We start from the raw sequence: 19,945 nt of genomic DNA, 5'->3' as shown, positions 1-19,945 counted from the left end.
CCTTTAATCTCAGTGTGTAATCCCTCCATTGCACGGAGCAGCCTTTTCAGCCCGAGTGTGGATTACAGAACACTGAGACCCTGTGTTGGTGGTCACTGGTGTATAACACCTCATAAAGATAATATGCAGTGTGTGTGCGTCCGCGTGTGTTTCCTGCTGCGCTGGTGGTCACCATTGTATAGCAGAGCGTGCTTGTGTGTGTGTGTGTGTGTGCTGGGGGGTGGGGGGGGGGTCGTACATGTGGATAATGTGCTTTTTCTCCTTCATTGTGGTTACCTGGTGAAGGGGAAAATCCCTGTGAGGTGGTCTCCTCGCAGCGTGGACTGCACAGAAGGGGGCCTGCAACTGAGGAAGCAGCGAATTAATAAAATAAGCCCCACGAGTCCGGCACAGTTTCCAGCCAGAGGCCTGAAAAATGGCGTGGATGCGCCTGATTACGCATAAGACACGTCACAGTAGAGCTTAATGACTACCTGACATACCTCACACTGTATATTGTCCTATATATATATATATATAAAGACAACTCGCCCCTGAACCCAGCAGCTCATCGCATCCCTCACTCTCTACAGTATGTGTGAATTCCAGTGTCTATAAAGTCCTAACACTCATCACGGAGGAGAGCAAACACACCTCCCGACCCCGCTGCATGTCATTCTGCCGAATCATTTGCTAAACTCCAAGTGGAAGCGGCAGATGGCGAATGGGACGCTGAAAGGGCAATAATAATAAACATTTATACGACTCGGCCGCTGCATGGGAAAATCTATACTGTAGTGAAAAGAGAGTCAGAGATGCACGACTGCGCGGCTGCCGCCACCGCTCAGAGCCAGCGCATTCGTCATGCGCTGCTGTTGCATCCCAAATGGGGACAATCTTATAAGGTGGCCCTAAACATAAAAACAGTTTGTCTCCATTGGAAGCAGTGATGCATAGTAGCGCGTGTTTGTATGAGAGCCAGCATCGATAAACAGACGTACAGTATGTATATATTCATGACTGACTTTTATAGCCATGGAAACGAGGCCTGGTAGAATAGAGCGGCAAACAAGCAGATATTTCCTTTTTAGCACCATCATGAGGTTTTACTACAGTAAATCTGAATGCTTTGTAGTTTAAGCAGGTCTGTGTTCATCGCCTCGCACTATGGATGCTTACAATATCTGACTAGAGCGTGATGTTAATGCGATTTCGCTAATAGGCAATAAAAGCCTTAAGGAACTGTGCCGTTTAAAGTTAGGCACAAACTTTCACAATGAGCAGCCTCTTGTGTTGTTTTCCAGTTTTCCAAACCCCCCCCCCCCCCACACACACACACACACACACACACACACACACACACCACCTATAAAGGATAGAAGGATCCTGGTCATGCTGTAAAAACACATGGGTGGGCACGCACAAAGTGTCAGGTACAGTGCGGAACAAAAATCTCCTAATCCCCCAACTCTTTGCTATTCATTATTATTTCACTGGGCAGCCGTTCCAAATACATAAGGACCCTGGCCCTGCTCAGCCAAGTCTGCCAGGCTCCAACTCTGGGTTTGATGTTCCTCCAACATCCAACAGCCTATGATTATTTCATTCCTTTTTTTAACATAACACATCAATTATTCAACCTTTGCTAGAGCAGGTTTGATTTTCTCGTTTTTTTTTTTTTTTGGATTCAACAAAAATGACTTTGTGCGTCTGTATGCACCTGTCTGACGGGAGACTGAATATGAAATGTTCCTCAAAGATAATACCTCTCCCCTTAAATGAGTGATGCACGGTAAAGAGGTGGAGTAAAAAAAGGAGAACGCAGCGGAAAACTGCATTAGCATGAAATCACTTCTATAAATTACCTATGATCTGCAACGCAAACAGTCCACACCACAAATGAAACCGCTACCGCTTGGATGCATGTGTCTGCACTGCAGCAATGCAACAACCATAAAAGAGATTAGAATATTACACATTGACACTGATCCATTACCTCCAGGTTCGCAATGCAATTAAAAGATTTCAAATACCCATTGGGCAGCAGTAAACTTTTACTGCATCAGTGAGATGAAGACTTAAAAGTTATAAGTTAGTCCCTAAAGCATTTCATTGTTGAATTAATTAGCTTGTGATGCACATGCTTCTTATTAATTCATACCTTTACAAAAATGATTCCTATGTCCTTTGGCTCCATCGACACATACCACCCCCCATCTTGCCAGTTGTCTCCTCTTCTTACATCCTTATCTGTGCTAATGAGCCCACTTAAATGTGTGCCAAAACACAAACAGCGAGGGAAGAAGAAATAGGTACAGAGCTTACGGGGAGCTCTGTTTGTTAAAGGATTCATCATGTGAGCTGTTTTCAATAAATAATAAATGCAAACGCTGACTTTTGTCTGCAGACGACACTTCGGGACATGAATTATGCATTGTTATTCCTAGACAGGGCAATATAGGGACAGGGTGGCAGTGTGATGTGTGTGTGTGTGTGTGTGTGTGTGTGTGTGTGTGTGTGTGTGTGTGTGTGTGTGTGTGTGTGTGTGTGTGTGTGTGTAGTAGGTCCCTGGTGCAGGTACAGTGTGTGAGGCTTAAAATCTTAACACTTTTGTGCCACTTAAGACGTCGCTTTCAAATACACCTGTGGCCCAAACCGAAGAGCTGATTCAGCCTCGACTCTTGATTGGTTGTAAGATAAGACGATGTATATGTTCACTGGCTTGTTCTCCTTGCGGGACATATCTGCGTACAGTATTCTTTTCATTTGATCTCTTCTCCTCTCCTCGTTTTGTCCTTTTTGTCCCTGCTCTCTAATCATTCCGACAACAAAGGAAGCCGCATCCCCGCTAGCTCGGTGCAAAGGTTCCACTTACAATGCTAAAATGTGAAATGCGCCTTTTTTTTGGCGTCCTGACGCTCGCCACTTGGGAACTTCAGTGTAAAATGTGATTGAAAATCAGGGAAATGGGAATAATTACAAAGTGGAGACGCTACCAATGCACCTGCTACAGCAGCCATCAGTGATCTCTGCTGTCATTTCACTCTGCAGTAAATAATTCATCAAAAGAAACAAAGGGGAAACAAATATGCAAATAAATCCCGAAAAGGCCAGTAACATCGGCCTACTGCCACATGGGAAGAATAGAAGCGGATTATTATGGTGGCAGGTTATGACTGTGATGAATCTGAATCCTTGTTGTTTCATCTACCTTGACAGTATTGAAGTCACACATACGCAGACGGAAAAAAAAAAAAAAAACCTGGAGGGATTTGAAGGTTTGATTGAGAAGGGAGAGAGGGAGGGAGGGAGGGATTAAGGACAAGGGGAATGGAAGGATTGAGGGACGAGGGGGGAGGAAGGGGAGGCAGGGAAGAGTCGACATTGGAGGAGAGAAGAAAGAGATTTGGGAGGGGAAGGGAGGGAAGGAGGGAGGGAAGCTTTTGAGGGTGTATTCGACAATACTGTGAAAGGTAGCCATCAAGGGCTTTGATGAAAAGTGCAGGCCTTCTAAGGCTTAGGAGTGACAGCATATGATTTGGTCAAAGCATGAAGCTTTTCAAAGGTAGACATTCTCACTCCCATTCATCTCTCAATATAACTTTTGGGCTGAGCTGCAGCAAAAAGTCTGAATTGGTTTGACAGATTGACTGCATGTGGTATTGTCCCCGTGACTTACAGACGGTAGTCAGGCTGGAAGCGTCGACGCGGGGAAACGAGGCAGGGATTACACCTAATGTTTCAGCGAACTGTCCCGGCTCAAACGAGGCCAGTTTTACCCAGGAAGTGACACGGGATGTGTAATTCTGCATGCCCAATTGAAACCCCGCTATAAAAAACGATAAAAAAAATACCCCAAACCTGAATCATTTGTCAGTTCTGGATCCACAAAGTCACAAAAAGTGTCGATTCGGACGTTTTCCGTCCTGCGTGCAGCAGTTCACCTCCAGTGGATGTTGCGTTTGGCAGCGTCTCAGCGCTGTCCCGTCGGCCGCCGCTTTCCTGGAACGGGGCTCGGGGCTTATTAGCAGCTTGGCTGGGGAACGGCGACACGGGCCCGCTTCCCGCGCCAGCGCTCGTTAAAGCGCAGGGCTGGGGTTTGCAGCCTGAGGTCGGCGGTGACGGACGGCGAGCGTTGTGTGTCGGACGCACAAGAGCGCGCAATTTAATACGTGCGCACGCAGACGGACGCTCGCTTAATGCGCCTCACATGTAGGAGCAGGCGTGTCCACAGAATTGAACACATATGCCCCTGAGGTTCTTGTCTCATAATGGTGTTCAGTTACACACACACACACACACACACACACACACACACACACACACACACACACACACACACACACACACACACACACACACAGATAATAGTGTCTAATTTAGGCCCTCATATCTGTAGAGTCCTCCAGAGGACTAGACCTCATCAGGAATATATTGGTGACCTACATACTAGTAACACACACACACACACACACACGCGCGTGCAGATTGAGGCGCGCACACCAGGAAAGACGCACAGGCTTCGGCAACGCCGGCGCAGACATCTGCAAGTCGCGGCGGCACCGGCGGCGCATCCCTGCAGACGGGCGCGCAGACAAATGCACCCTGGGAAGTGGCCGTGCCCACACAGACGCACAAACGCTGGGCCGCGCAAACATGTTTGTGCGCTGCACGCGTGTTTGTGTCCACCCACTCCACACAACGCAACGTACGCTACACACACACACACACACACGCACGCACGCACTCCCACACCTTCTGTGAAAGGTCATGATGCTTCAAGTCAAACCAGTAAAATGCATCGTTCGTGTCTCGCGTGTGTTTTACAGTATATATGATTCAATAGATTGAAAAGTTACAGTGTGTTTAGCTGGATTTTCATAGCGAGACGCGACCAAATGCTGCTTCCTCTCGCGCCGCCAGTCGATCCCATTTGCCAACGGTGCGCGTACAGTAATTGCGCCATGTTTCTGGAAGGAATCGCAGTATCTGTGCTGCATTATGTATTCTGTTGGCACCAGCCAGACCTCCAGTCATCATTCATCATTCATGGGCATCGTCTGTCAACTTCGCAGCCGACTAAATGGCCGAGAGGAGCTGACGGAACCGGATAGAGAGAAGAAGGGGGAGATGCGGGTTAAAGATGCCGGCGGCGGCTGCACTGGTACGCGGCTATCACCGCTGTGGAGATGAGTATTTCATCCGCTCCCTTAGTGACCTGATGTCATAAAGAGTCGGGCCTGGCGTTGGAGCCTGAATGGAGTCTGAATCTGGCAGCGAGTGGAAACATATGCGGACGTTTATGGGCGGCTGTCTGCTAATCAGCGACTTTAGGAACGGCAGAGAACCTGAGTCATGCAGCAGCAGTGGCGACTGCTTTTGAAGGAGAAGGAAGTGAGGTTGGACCACGACTGGTGCAGAAATAGGCACTGGAGGCAGAGAGGACACACATCAACTGCTCTCTCATTGATGGGACTTTTTTTAAAGAAAATCTACACAAAGAACAACTAATGAGGCCCTTATTCTACCTAAAACAGTCTTTACCTATAGCATAAGATGTGACGTTTAGGAACCAATCTCAAGTCTTTCATCCGTCCAAAGTCAAAGAGACACGAACAGTTTTCTCTGAAAACGCTTTATTGAAGTTTTGTTTCCCGCTTTATGTGAACTGGAGACGACACAGTGGAAAAGTTGATTCTCTTCCACGCGCTCGTGCCTAGAAGTCTGTCCCAGACGGTGATTATAAAATTATCTGCTGCCTCGATAAATCAGTGAGTAATTACAGACACATTAAATGTGCAAATTGAATGAAATTCAGCTTTCATATACATAAATCTGGTCCTCACGGCATAAAGAGGAAACCGCGGTGCAGTTTATTACAACGCTGGCAGAGAGAGGCAGGATAGATGGAAGTAATAGACAGAAAGCTGATGAAGGTGTTTTCTTCTTCCTCGGGGTCTGACACAGACAGAGGCCTCGCCTCATACAGTCTATATGCACAGGAACCAGCTCCGTTTGTCCACGAGAGCATTCTAAAAACAATAAGAATAAAACATTGCAAAAGTTTTGAAAGTAAGTTAGTTGGGACTTTATGACCCTGCCAGAAAATAACAAGCTTCTTCTCTGGTTTGGAAACAGACGTGCGGCCGCGCAGTTTGTTTTCTGCTGCTTGCAGGAGGGACACACGGAAAAAAAGCCGCATCGTCTGTGCACATTTATTTACCTGCTGCATGCGTTTTACCCTGTCGGTGCTCAGGCTTTATTACATATTACTGCCGTTTTACTGCCGAAAGTGAAAAAAAAACAGGGTGCACGGCGTTATTTTTACGACGCGCGGTAGAACGGGACGGAGGAACCGACGGAGCCGGGACCGAGCTGCGCGGAACGGGCGGGGTTTCACAGTCGCACACAGTTTCCACAAAGGCTGAGCCGCTGTTATGTAAACCGGGATGAAACATCCACGAGCGGACGCTGGTCTCGCTCTGAACCCGCCGGGGGAGCGCCTCCGTGACCCACGTGGCCGCTCCGGCGGCTACCGCTGGAAACGGGGACCAGAACCGGAACCAGAGCAGAACCAGGGCTGCGCGAGCGGGAGGGAGGGAGGGGAGGAACGGGGAGGGAGACGGGGATCAGGCAATAAAAAGAGATGGAATCAAGACACAGCTCTGGCTCCGCGTGAGCCTGGCGGCGGCTGAGCTCACCGCGCACACAGGCATGGGCCCTGTGATGTGGTCCACTGTGACTTTGTCCCTGACTGGGTGTATACATAGGAGATGTTTACAAAGGGGCCGTGCCGTAGGAAGCGGTGCCAGAACCCCAGCACCACACACCACCGCCATAAGGGGACGGGGACGTCGTGGGCTCCAGGCCTGTGTTGTGGTTCCTTTAATTCTCCCACTCTCACTCTATCTCTGTCCTCTGCTGCGCGTCCCCCCCCCCCGGGGGCTTCTCTCCGCCCCCTCCTCCCCCCGTGCGCCCATCGATCTTTCCACCCCCGCCCCGCTCGGCCCTCGCTGTCCCGCGGAGCCGCCGCGCGTCCCCGTCTGACTCGGGCCGAACCGGGGACCACGGCGGCGTTTAGACCGAGTGCAATGCAGACGCACAGCCGGGCTGTGATCATGGGCCGAGCGGCCTCGCCGACGGTTAAAGCCTCTGTTGTGGTGACTTTGTACTTTTTTTTCCCCTGTATTATCATGACATTCACTCAGCACTTTCCCACCACTCCGCCTCCGTCCTTTTTCCACCCCTTCTTCTTCAAAGTGTGACTCCAACATCCTTTAATAACTCTAATATGATATGTGGAATGAGCACACCTACACTTTGTCTTTGATTTCCTCAGACCCACAGCTGCTCCTTCCTGCCCGCTCCCTTCCGCTCCCTCTGTTCTCATATAAACCCTGCTTTTTTTTTAATGCGGCTAAACACTGTCTCATTCCAGCTCTAAAGATAATGCAACCTGCCCTCTGTGTAACGAGGTGTTCTGGTGGGATCGAGACCCTGGAGGCTCCGGTGATCCCACACTCACATGTACATGTACAGTGCATGCAGACGGAGCCTTAGGTGAACTCACACCCACCGAACCTGATAATTAGATTTGGTGTCTATAGAAAAACACACACGCTCCTCTTCCATCCACCCACACACTCCTTCTTCTTCCTGTGTTTCCCAAACCTCAAACACCCACACGCTGCTTCTTGATTCAATTAAACCACAGTCAAGTCTGGATTGTGACATATACCCCATGGAGGGAAGCGGGAGCTTGCACATGTCTGTGCCGGTGTGTTTTTTGTGTGTGTGAATCAGTAAACTTCATGACCTTCTTCCTTTGCCGTAGCCCTTCCTGCTCATTGTGGTAATGGATGAGTGACCTTTGACCCCTTAATGCATTCTGTGCTTGCCTTCCTCGGCTGTTGCCTGTCTTCCCCTCTCGCTGTCTTCTGTTTTTTTTTTTTTTCATTACTCTTCCTCCTTCTTCCTGGCTGTCTGTCTCTCTGCCCCGCTCTCAGTCTCGCTTCTCTAATGAGACAAGGACCGTTCTCCCTGTAGGGAAAGAGGTCAGCGCCCCCGAAACACACACACACACACCAAAACACAAACACGCGGAGAAGCGTACGCACACGCACGCGGGACACATGCAGACGTGAACACATCCATGCAGATGAAAGGACAAACCCCCACCAACACGCAACACACTCAGACAGAGGCACACACTGACCCAGAAATCCCATCTCTATTATGCAAAACATCAGTTAGCTGATGGTGAAGCTGATTATGCAGCTACCCTCCGCTAGCCCACAACTCCCTGGTGAATATCTGCCTTCAAAACCCTGATCCCGAATGTCTTTTAGCATTTCAATGGAGAATTATATATTCCTAAACAGTAGGGCCTATGTTCACTCAGCTTTCACAACTTTCTCATCTTGTCATGTCACATTTTCAGACTATGCCAAAAAAAGGCACCCAACAGCATCCTGTGATTTTCAGCTGTTACTCTGTAAGATCACATAGGGACTGGCTTAAAGTCTAAATATATCACGTGTTTCATCGCTGCCGTGTAAAAAAACATAATGTTGCCATAAGTATTGACCCCTTGAGGAGTCACTAAAGGCATAATCAGGAATTGGATTTCCATTTCCTCTCAGCCTAGCGTCATAAAACGCTTTGATTCCAAACAACATCCATTATTGGACATTTACGTTAGACTCCGTCAGTAACTGAAGCACGTGGTGCTCTGCGCTTTAGCAACTAAGGAAAAACATTTAAGAGCAGTAATTGTGGCATAGTTTAACAGAATTCTGTAAGCATCCACAAAGATATTGTGCAGTTTAAAAGTTAACTTTTAAATGTGACGAGAGCTCAAGGGAAAACTGCCTTATGTCACGTGGATCAGTTGAAAGCGAAGAAATTCAAAATCAGAAAAGCCTCCACGCCACTCTTCTAACGCCGCATGCTTCTTTCATCCTAAACCTCCTTTACAATATGAAAGAGTCAGCAGCAGCACAGAAACTAACTTCGGATCACTTTACAAATACCTTGGCTTGACTGGGTCCCAGAGGACCGGCTCTATAGATTGGTGCACTGCAGGGGTGAGGAGTGGTGACCCCAACAAAGATTGCTTGCTAAGCAAATAAGCAAAGTAATCTGGCTCTGAGTTCAGTGTGTGTGTGTGTGTGTGTGTGTGTGTGTGTGTGTGTGTCAATATGCGCACTCAAGTGTGTGTAAACACACCATGTGCTGGTGCTTTTGTCTGCATGTGTGCTTAAGCATGCCTGCAGATGCATGTGCTCGTCTGTTTGCTCACGAGGCGCTGAGGACGTAGACCCACTTATTGATAATGCCATGCATCGCTATTCTATATGTTTTAGCCTGGTAATTGAAATGTCAGGTGCGGCCTACCGGGGAGATTTAGCAAAGGGTAAACTATGACGCTCATTATTTTAGGTGCAGGCAGCCCAGCAAATTAGTTTGTGTCCTGCTTAACCTTCAGAAAAGGCACTTATTGCAGGTAGGCCGACCTGTAGCTCGGGCAGCACTTTGTCAAACACACAATATTATACCGGCCACAGCTTTGCCCAACAACACGCACAGGCAAAGAAAACTGATTACTCAGAGTGGATGTCTGTGCACGTCTGCTGTGTTAATAAACACGGAAACAGACACGACCTGCATGTCTCAGCAGTTTCCTGTGTAAGTTGAACCCTGCGTTTGTGTGTGTGTGTGTGTTTGTGTGTGTGTGTGTGTTCCCCTGTCACTCCCCGGTCCTGCAGAGAAACGCTTCCCACTCTATTAGTGTGTCTCGATGTCGCCGGCACATGTGCGTCTGCTCTTATATGTGTGCGTGCTTCCATCTGCCTCCTGTCACCGGCAGTCCTCGCTGCACCATTAGGACCTGTTAAGGTCAAGGGGCATTTTTTCCAGAGGTCAAAGTTCACCGTGCAAAGGTGAAAAGTCACCGGGGTCAGGCCTGGTGTGAGGCGACGCTGAACAAGTACACAGCTGCAGTTTGACAACCAACACCTCTGGGAACTCAAAGAACATCCCACATGAGGCATTCCACAGCTCGCTTTAATATGTAAAATGACGTGGGACACGCAGATGCCATTAAATAAGAGAAGGATTTTGACAATTCTGACATTTGAATTTCTCATTGCATGTACATGTATCAAAACCACCGTGGCAGACAAACACCGATGCTTTATTAATCCCTCCCTTCACATCTCGAAACCAGCAACACTGCCAAGAGGCAGATGATGCCAAACGCATCGTGCACCCACGTTCTGCTTCATTATTCTCACTGTCTGAGATCACATTCAGCCACTGTAGAAGATTGGTCTAATGGACACAGCCCAAGGTTGATTGAAATATAGATTGTGATCTGATTTGTATTTCTCAGCCATTCTGCATTTCTCCACACCTTCCCCTCCATGTTTTCCTCCCTACACCACCGTGAGTGTTGAAAAAGGCTAATCCTCTGAATTCACCCTGGGCCCACACAAACACAAACCTCCTAAACCCCAGGGTGGGAGTTGTGGGCGTTGTGGGCGTGCATATGTATGAATGTGTTTCCATCTACTCCCCAGTTGAACAGGATGTGGTATGTCAAAGAGAAGGGTCAAAGGTCAAAGCCTGACTAAATACTTACCAGATACTTTTTCTGATGACCCACAAACGTGCACAGAGCTTCAGAGCAGCACGGCCTGTTATTTAGAGATGTCTGGACTGTGTCTTTCTCCTGTAGCCTCTTGAGCTTCCGCACACACCTCCACCTAAACGCAAACACACACTGCAACATGCTCTCCTTCCCTCCCGCCTCGGGGGCATTCACACACCCAGACACCCTCACACGCATATAATGTCCTCGCCTGAAAACCTGTCCCACTGACAGGCTATCAGTCAGGAAGCACAGGGGAGAAGAGGAGATGAGAGTCGGGGAGGGAGGTGGAGCGAGGCTAGATTTAGTCTGTCAGTCACAGAAGGTCAAGGGTCGCTCTGAGAGCCCAGCACACACACACACACACACACACACACACACACACGCAATAGTAAGTGAATGTAAATGGTTATTCACAATCTGCATCAGCGCACGATGCCTCGGCCCTAAAATCTACTTCAGTTATATAAAACGAATCAAGTTTAGTAACAGGAATGGAATGAAATGCTTGGGTGACAGGTTTCCTCTCTCTCTCACACACACACACACACACACACAAACACACCGCACACACGCACGCACACACACACACACACACACACACACACACACACACACACACACACACACACACACACACACACACACACACACAGTGTCCGTGAAAGAAGCAAGGTCAACCGGGGCAGACAGCTGGCTTAGTTTACGGGAGGGAGAGGGAGAGCAGACTGCTGCCTCGTTTTACTGGCATGTGTCCCTTAAATATAGGCTGAGGGAAAGTTTACAGAGGGCACAAGTACATGTTTACAGCGGGATAAAGACGTGCAAGCACTTACATCAATTGTTCTGAATACACTGAGCCGTCAGTAACAGGCTTTGAAGGATTCACGGGCCGGTTTCAACGGAGTCATTCGATCGGCAGTTAACATCAACGCGGCTGCAGCAGATCACGCGACGCGACCATGTTTCTCCTGACATCGTGCCATGGGCGCCGCACACATCGCTGACCTCCGTCTGCCTGACACCCAGTGGAAGCAGAGGAAGGAAGCAGGTAAAAGCCCCTCCGCTGCATCGCTCTCACGGTGACTCATGCTCGCATCACTGGGACCGGTCTAGACGCGGACGAGCCCGTTCACGTTCCGCCCGCGGACCACCGGCAGGTAACTGTCTGCACCGAGCCCAGTGTCATTGCTGCTCGTGTAGCTGCTAGTGAGCAATTTGCATCATAAGCTCAGGGTAAAGCTGTTGCGAGCGCTCTCTATCTACTGAGGAGTATTCTATGCAACCTAACAAACCAGCGTTAAGTGTTTACAGTTTGGAGTTTCCTGCAGACCTCAGACATGTTTCATGACTCTTTGTTAGTCAGCCGGCAGCACCGTTGACACGGCTTCCTTTTATTACCAGTTAGTATCACTGGAGTCTCTGTAGGGGGTGCTCATTGCTTTATCTGTTCGGTGAAGGTGGAAGCCCCCGGTCACGCTGTGCCTCACAGATCTGAGCGAAGATAAAATGCAAAAAAGACCGTTTTCAAAGCAAATCACTTAAACGTGAGATCTGGTTGAATCCCCATTAGTTGTAGCAATATGTATTTGTATAAAGAGGTTTCATGGGGTACCGCTCCTACCTGCAGGGAAGCCACATGGGGCTTTAAACCCATGGGAGGCACCAGCCGGAGTAATGTTTCATTCATTACGATACAACAAACCAGAGCCAGACAGAACAACATGGGTGGTCAGGTGGAGCAAAGAACGGAGGAGCGGAGGAAAGAGGAGTGGAGTGGAGCATGTGGTCAACACAGCGGGAAGCCCAGTGGTCATTTCACCCATGGACACACACACATACACACACCAATAAATAGCCTGGCTGATAAAGTGAAAGATGCACGGTTAGCCAAACACGGAGACAAACGGCGAGATAGGCCAGAAGACAGATGAGCAGATAAAGGTGCAAGCGTGGCTACAAGTACACACGAGTACACACAAGTACACACGAGTACAGAAAGACAGACGACCTGGCTGCGCAGGACGAAATCTACTTCAAGCGTGTAAAACCTTTATGTAAAATGTTATTCTAGTGATTGGCTCGACCCGACATCGATGCTCTGTGCATCCAGTGAAGTAAATAAAGGTGAAAGGATGTAAAGGTTCAACCACACACACTGTACAAACACCTGCATGTTGGATTTAGCATGAGGTGAATATGGAGTATTATTTCCTTTGAAAAAGCCATTTGTATTTTCATGTCATGGACACCAGCAAAGACATCCATCTAAAGTAATGTCATTACACATGTCGACTCCGGGAGAGGTGCTCAGTGCTACACCTGCTCACAACAAGTCTTATAAACCTCATCACACAGGACACATATTGTCCCTTCAGATGCTGAGCCTCAAAAAATCACATTCACTGTGCACAATATGTAAAACTATAGGACGAAAAGGGGATGACGTGATGCTGCATCATGTCCTCAACTCTTTTCAATGTCATTTTTTTTTAGCTGAGAGATAGAAACCACATGTTCGAACATCAGGTTTCAGGGCAGCGTTTGTGTGACGTGAGTTTCTGTTCGGGTCCATATTTTGGGTCTCACAGGACCCGAACTCAAATCTACTTCCGAATCTACTTGCAGCCCACTATTCCCCGCTAATGAGGCAAAGTAATAGCACTGGTTCCCAGCGTAGGCGACCCTGCTCCAGGATCTGGAATTCCCAAGACAGGAAACTGATATGTGGTGCATGGACCGGATTAGAATTACTCTAAATGAAATGTACATTTTCTAAATAAATCATTTCTAGTGCTTGCGGGGCTTGTTTACAGTTGCAAGATAAACATTGTAAAAGCCGCGCTCTTAGGCATAATTGATCTCACATCACGTTGAATGTATCAAGGTTCTCACTTTACTGCTTTCTGGATCTATTTAAACACACACACACACACACACACACACACACACACACACACACACACACACACACTCTGCCACATTTCTAAACAGTGGATCGGTGCATATGTTGCTAGCATACAGCTACTGTCTACACAGTTGAATCATTTGCTAACTGGGACTAATAAAACATCCCATTTTGAGAATACGACTAGGAAAGAAATCCCTTCACAAATCAGACACCTTTAAACTCCATAATCCTCTGCTAGTTCCTCCATTCACTACTGTATGCCACCAGTGTATTTGTGCTTCCTCATCTGTAAATTCAACCATCTGTTCTTTCATACGCTTCCAGCCTTCTATTTAAACTGGATGCCTCTGTCTGTATGAGTAATGCTTTGCCTGTCCTCAAAGTCTCAGCTTTAGACTTCCACCATCAATGTTTTCCACATTTCCTGCAAAGAACCGATGTGAAAAGGACAAGCTGCCCTGTGGGGTGTCTGTCATCTGTAGACTCATGTTCATCAGATCAAGATTATAATAGAGCATTATTACGATGTGTGAGAATTCAATCTGATGGCTGTGAACGCTCCACCCAGTCGCTGCATGCAAACGCCCTGGTCTTGCTAAATCCAGCGAGGGGGAAACGTCGGGTTGCACAATGGCTCCGTTGTATTATTAGCCCCTCAGAGGAAGCTGCAATTGTCGGATCAGACTCCCAAAAAAAAGAGCAAGGTAAGTCTGCGAAAATATCAGCTTCCTGCTCAAAGCTGTGGGCCCGGGTTTGTGTTTGCTTGTGCCTTTCTGCTTTTCTCCCTGCCTCGCTCGCTTTCTGACCTCGCTCCTCTCCCCCCTCCGCTCTCTCACTCCACAGTTATTTGGCTGCCTCCATGTTTACCCAAATCAAACTTGTCAGGCAAAGCCAAGCGAGTTTAAGCAAACACACACACAAACACACACACACACACATACACACACACACACACACACGCACACACACACACAAGCTGATCAAAATTAGCTGGCATTGAGGCGCTGTCGAACATCACTGCTGAAACATCAGCTGCACCACTATCTGATTCTCATTTGAAACACCAGAGATTATTACTGTAATTAATGCTCGCTTGCATAAATCATTCACACTGGTACAGTGCATGTGTACGCAGGAGGGAGCAAAACGGAGCGAGGCGAGGGAGGCGAGGAAGCAGCGCTGCTGAAACGAGAGTCAGACGGGACTTAATTTATTATGATCCTTATTATTATTTGTTCGAACGGTCAGGTCTAGTTTCCCAAGAGCTCGTCTCAGCCTGCAGCGCTCGGTGGGAGCGAGAAGCTCTCAGCAGTGAGTGAGAAAGAACACCAGGACACCTCCCTCCAACTGCTCTGGTCCGTAGCCAGTCTGCGTATCCCCAGGGCAGCACACACAGGCAGTCTGACCCCAGCTGAACTCCACGGTAGTCTCACTGCTGATGATGTGGAGCTGGAAGGAGGGAGGCTTTAAAAAGACCTAAAGAGAGCAGCAGAGACGAGGAGAGAGTGTTGCAGCGCTAACCTAACCCGTCCCTGCTATTAGACTGCTGTAAAGCGTACAAGCTACACTGGGTTTTCATGAAGATATTAGAGTTAAAGAACTCAGGTTACTTAATATTTACTACTTTTAAATTTTATCTGACAATCTATTTCTTAAAAAAAGGGCACAAAAACAACCAGACACCAACGGTGAAACTGCAGGAGGAGAAATGTAGGGATGGAAAATGAGAGTGAATGCAGCTGGGAACGCTGCAGTGGGAGAAACGGTGGAGACAGGTGATGAGTTTGGAGAAACGGCTCAGAGTTCTGCACAGAACAGAATACCTGAAAGCTTAACACCGCTTGAAACACCTCATCCCGAAGGTGAGTGAGCAGAAACAGCGTTGCTGTGTGTGTGAAGGTGATTATTTAATAAAGGGACCCTGAGCACCTTTATATTGCATCACTTGTGAGACATACATTCAAAGCCCTAAACATGTTTATAAAACTTTAACCTCAATGAAAAAAGTGCAGCTCTTTGTTCATGTTGTGATATAGCTTTACAGTAATGCTATGGGCCACTGATGGAAAAACCAGGAAAAGTATTGGCAGCAACCATCATAAATATATGATACTTCACTGCAACAAGCTGTAACTGAAATTTTAGCCTGGTACGTATTAACTCTCCCAAGGAATGAAACTTTCAGCAGAGTTGTGCAAGAAACCGAGAAACCGTAGGTTTTCCAAAATGTGTGAGGCATCTGGACAGAAGCCGTGTTTAGAAAACTGGAGGAAGCAACAACAGTAGCTAAGTGTGCATGTTTCCACAGACGTGTGACAACGGAATGCTGCCCGTGAAGGCCCGAACAAATGCAGAGTGCAGCCTGCATGCGTGGAGACCTTCACGGGCGCATGCATCTATGCATAAAGGTTCTCACATGAGCACACGTGCAGAGCGGCTGTCTGCCTCCCACATGCAGGGTTGGTGACGCATAGGAAAAGTCATTAGACCCACACTTCCTCTCCAATCAGAAGAGACAGAAGAAAAGGCTGTGTTACATGAAACGCACAGGAAATGTGTGGGTGACTGCCTGTTTGTGTGTGTGTGTGTGTGTGTGTGTGTGTGTGTGTGTGTGTGTGTGTGTGTGTGTGTGTGTGTGTGTGTGTGTGTGTGTGTGTGTGTGTGTGTGTGTATTTGCACATCCAAGTTGTGCCTCTAGGGCTGGTGACTGGGGTCTCCTAATTGCCTGCCTTTGATTGCTTTCATTGAGTTGACTACAGCTACAATTACAGCCAATTAAAACGGGCGGCTAAGGCTCGGCTCGTTCCGCAGACGAAGTTCCACATCGCGATCTTGTCCATTCAGCATTTGTACAAAGCCTCACCCCCTAATTTCCAAATTTAGACATGGCGGAATTATATTTATCTGTGGAGTAGCCACTATAATTATGTAATGGCCAACAGTTCTTAGAATAGACAACGTTTAAAAAGAGGCAAAGTTGGCCTGATCCTATAATATAATTCAAGACCCTATAATATTATTTAACACATCGTGATCCTGACTGCAAATGTTCATTTTAAGAATCTATGATAAAACTGCTTTGAACATAAAACACACTCTAGCACGCCTTATATCGTGTGTAAATGTGTTTTGAAGATGTAAAAACATGAACAGCGTGTTTTCGAATTTCACGAGTTTCATTTCTCCAAACACAAACAAATACAACTTCTGCTTTTTGAACTTAAGGGTATAATTGTGAAACAAATCACCTGACATCCAGTATGAGGGGCTTTCCTATGAGCTTTAAATGTACTGTAGGGATGATTGCCCAACATCCAAACCAGCACTTCTTGTATTTCTGACTAAACATGTTCATCCTCAGCCATTATCTGCTGTCTGGTGTGTGTGTGTGTGTGTGTGCGTAAAAAGGTACAGCAGCACTTCAAAATAAAAGCAGGAAGACAAAGATGAAGGGGGCCGAGGGAGAATCCTGGGGAGTGGACATCTGCTAAAGCTTCAGGAAACTCAATCACCCTATAGCTGGATCTGGAAGTCGTGCCTTCATTGGGCCCACATGCACGATCACACACAAAGCCATTAGGACAACACAGATGCGTGAAGGACGGCTCGTCTGACTTCCATGTGCAAGCGAGCGCCCCGTCGCACTCACGCATGCCCATCACTTAATCTGGACTCGTCTCCCTCGGCCTGAACATCCATCACCTCCGGCTCCGAACTTCTAATAAACATGCAAACGCCCCCCGTTGCGCAGGCACACCCACATTATGGCTCGCGGCCTCACACACATGCGTCTCCTCCAGGCTAAATCTGGCCCAGGCTCCGTGCGCTGCCGTTCATCACTCTGTCTACGCGCACACCTGCGCCCGTAGCCACCGAGCAGCACGCAGGACAGCATCCGCTGGGTTTTTAGCACACAATCATCTATTTGTATTGAGTCGAGTCTGGCACGAATCCTTACGCAGTAATAACAAGTCGCCGTCCAAGTGAGGCTAAGAAAATTCCACCCGATCAGTCTGGAGCCTGAATGGCAGAACATCAGACGTGCCTTAATTTTGTTTTTGAAACCGTGATCATTTGGAGGAGATGCTGACATTTGCTGTTAAGCCACATGTGAAGCTGTTTTCTGGTGCACGTTTCATCCCCTTCACTTTCACAGTCACACTCAGTCTTGTGGCTTCATGAAATTAATAGGTAAATGTTTCCTGTTTCCCACAGTGAACAAGCTACATGCAAATGCTGAGATTCTTGCATTTTGACCTTTTTGGGTTGTGTGGTATGAAATGTCAGCATGGACGGTAAGAAAACTGCACTGTTGTATCCATAATACATACAGTTATGTATTATGGATACAACTACTGTAAGTTTAATGTCCTCTGTTTAAGTATTTATATACAGTAGTTCTCCACATTTACTTTTACTTCTGTTGCCATTTCTTTTGTAGGGTCTTCAGTAGTTTTACTTATTTTTTAATTTGACTTCATACCAAGTTGCTCTCACTGTGTCAGCTTCACTGCCGCTGCTGCACGTGATGCTGTTTCGACGATAGATAGTGATTTTTTCAGGATAATACAGTTACCTGCACTTATGGCGGTATCGTAAAGTGTATCATTGCAAATTGCCAGGGAAATCAGAGGAGAACACATAAATATTAACCTCACCTTGTCAGTCCCATTCCCTTGCAGCTGTGGAGGTTCTGGAGCCACCGAGGACTCCTCTGCTGTTAATTAAACTGTCTGTCTTAGAGAGAATTAAGGTCATGATCTCCCAGACCTCACCACTCCCTCACTCCCTGAGAAGAAAGGAGAGAACAGAGGAGACTTAATGAAGGAATAAAAGGATGAAATGACTTAATGAACAGCCTAACGAGGCCTGTGGCCGTTTAATAAGGGCTTATTAAAGCTTAATTAGAGCAATAATCCAACTTGTTTGGAGTTATTCAGTGTTGACTTGTGGTTAATTGTGTTTTTATGGCGACTGGATAAACACGTAACCGCTGTCATTTCACGGAGAACTCCGTGCGACTGTGTGCGAGTGGAGGTGAGCGGGGGCGTGAAGTCATGTTCTCATCATGCGGGTTTTCCACGTCCACCGTCAATTTGTCCTGAAAAGCCAAACAACCAAATCTAGAGCGCAATCAAAGAACAAACAATAATCATGTTGCTGCACAGATATTCAGGCGGCCTCCTAATTGGAATTTTATCGTGAACTGTTCACTTCCTTGAGTCAGAGTGAACGTATGACACATTCAGTATAGCACCATAGTGCATGCCCACCACTCAACTGTGTGACTGAGGCCTGACATGCTTTAGGATCTGTTTCGCAGACCCTGACGAATGACTCACGCATCTCTAATGAACTGGCAGACTCCATTCCTCATTGATTCAGATGCAACAGACACCAGCGTGACTCACGTGAGTCACAGGCCACGTCGCATCGCGCCGGAGGCCACATCTAGCGTCGGCGTAACACACAGCGATGCTGAGGCTTTCAGACAGTGATGCCATCACCCCACAGACAGCTGACTCAGCCTGACAGCATGCTGTAACTCTGCGTTCATTACTACAGGCTCCACGAGACGCGCTTTATATCTGTGACTCACATTGCTCATACCCACGTGCTTTTATACGGCGTTGGCAGGACTGACTGCTCCTAATAAAAAAAGCAGTTATTCAACATTAATAAGGGCTTATTGCATGAGGAGTGGAGTGACCATCAAGCCGCACCGCAGGGGGCGATAAGCGCTTTTTAGTTAATCAAGCTTCTGACTCCTCATCAAAGATTATTGTATGTTTCATAGTCCCCCCCCCCCAAATAATAGAATAGAATAAAATATAATACCTTTAATTGGAATACTGCTAATAGTAGCAGTAGAAAACATGAAAGCAGGTCAGAACTAGCAAGTGGTCTGCATCATGATCTGATGTTTTCATGAGGTCAGCATCTAGTGGTGACTGCACAGACCGGGAACGGAATGAAATCAGCCTAACGCACTACGAGAGCGTACGTCCTGCACATTAACCGATGGGTAAAGGCTGGATTCAAAGAGGATGACATCACCGAGCCGTCAGCTGCCCGTGAACACACACCCCAGCGTGTGTGCGTGTCACGCTGACATTTATGTCGTTTCGTTTTCTGTGGAGCGTCGTCTACCACTGACCAGCGCACACCTTTCCAATGACGTGCTCCCCACTTTAAGGTGCTCATTGAGAATTTTTAACACAACTGTTTAAGTGAGTTAGCACTTACCAGTCGGGATTTAATTCATTCTGCCTGTAGCACTTCTGATTTTACTTTAATATAGCTGAATTATTCCCTGAACCATTTTTTTGCAGATTAACTGATTCCAAGTTTCATTAATTAATTTCCCCTAATCAAAACCATTTGGACTGTTGGAGGAGGTTTAA

The 19,945-nt window shown here is 47.3% G+C and overlaps 1 long non-coding RNA gene across 1 annotated transcript; it reads left to right on the top strand.

Annotated features, from left to right (window-relative positions):
• The first annotated feature begins 15,042 nt into the window (after positions 1-15,042).
• On the top strand, positions 15,043-18,457 carry LOC129603155 (uncharacterized). Its single transcript, XR_008692827.1, has 2 exons — positions 15,043-15,403; positions 16,950-18,457. It is a non-coding gene; the product is annotated as an uncharacterized LOC129603155 (long non-coding RNA).
• Positions 18,458-19,945: the final 1,488 nt, after the last annotated feature.

This window comes from Betta splendens, chromosome 16 (assembly GCF_900634795.4).
Source record: "Betta splendens chromosome 16, fBetSpl5.4, whole genome shotgun sequence".
Classification (NCBI taxonomy): domain Eukaryota; kingdom Metazoa; phylum Chordata; class Actinopteri; order Anabantiformes; family Osphronemidae; genus Betta; species Betta splendens.
This window is presented reverse-complemented; position numbering and strand designations above follow the sequence as displayed.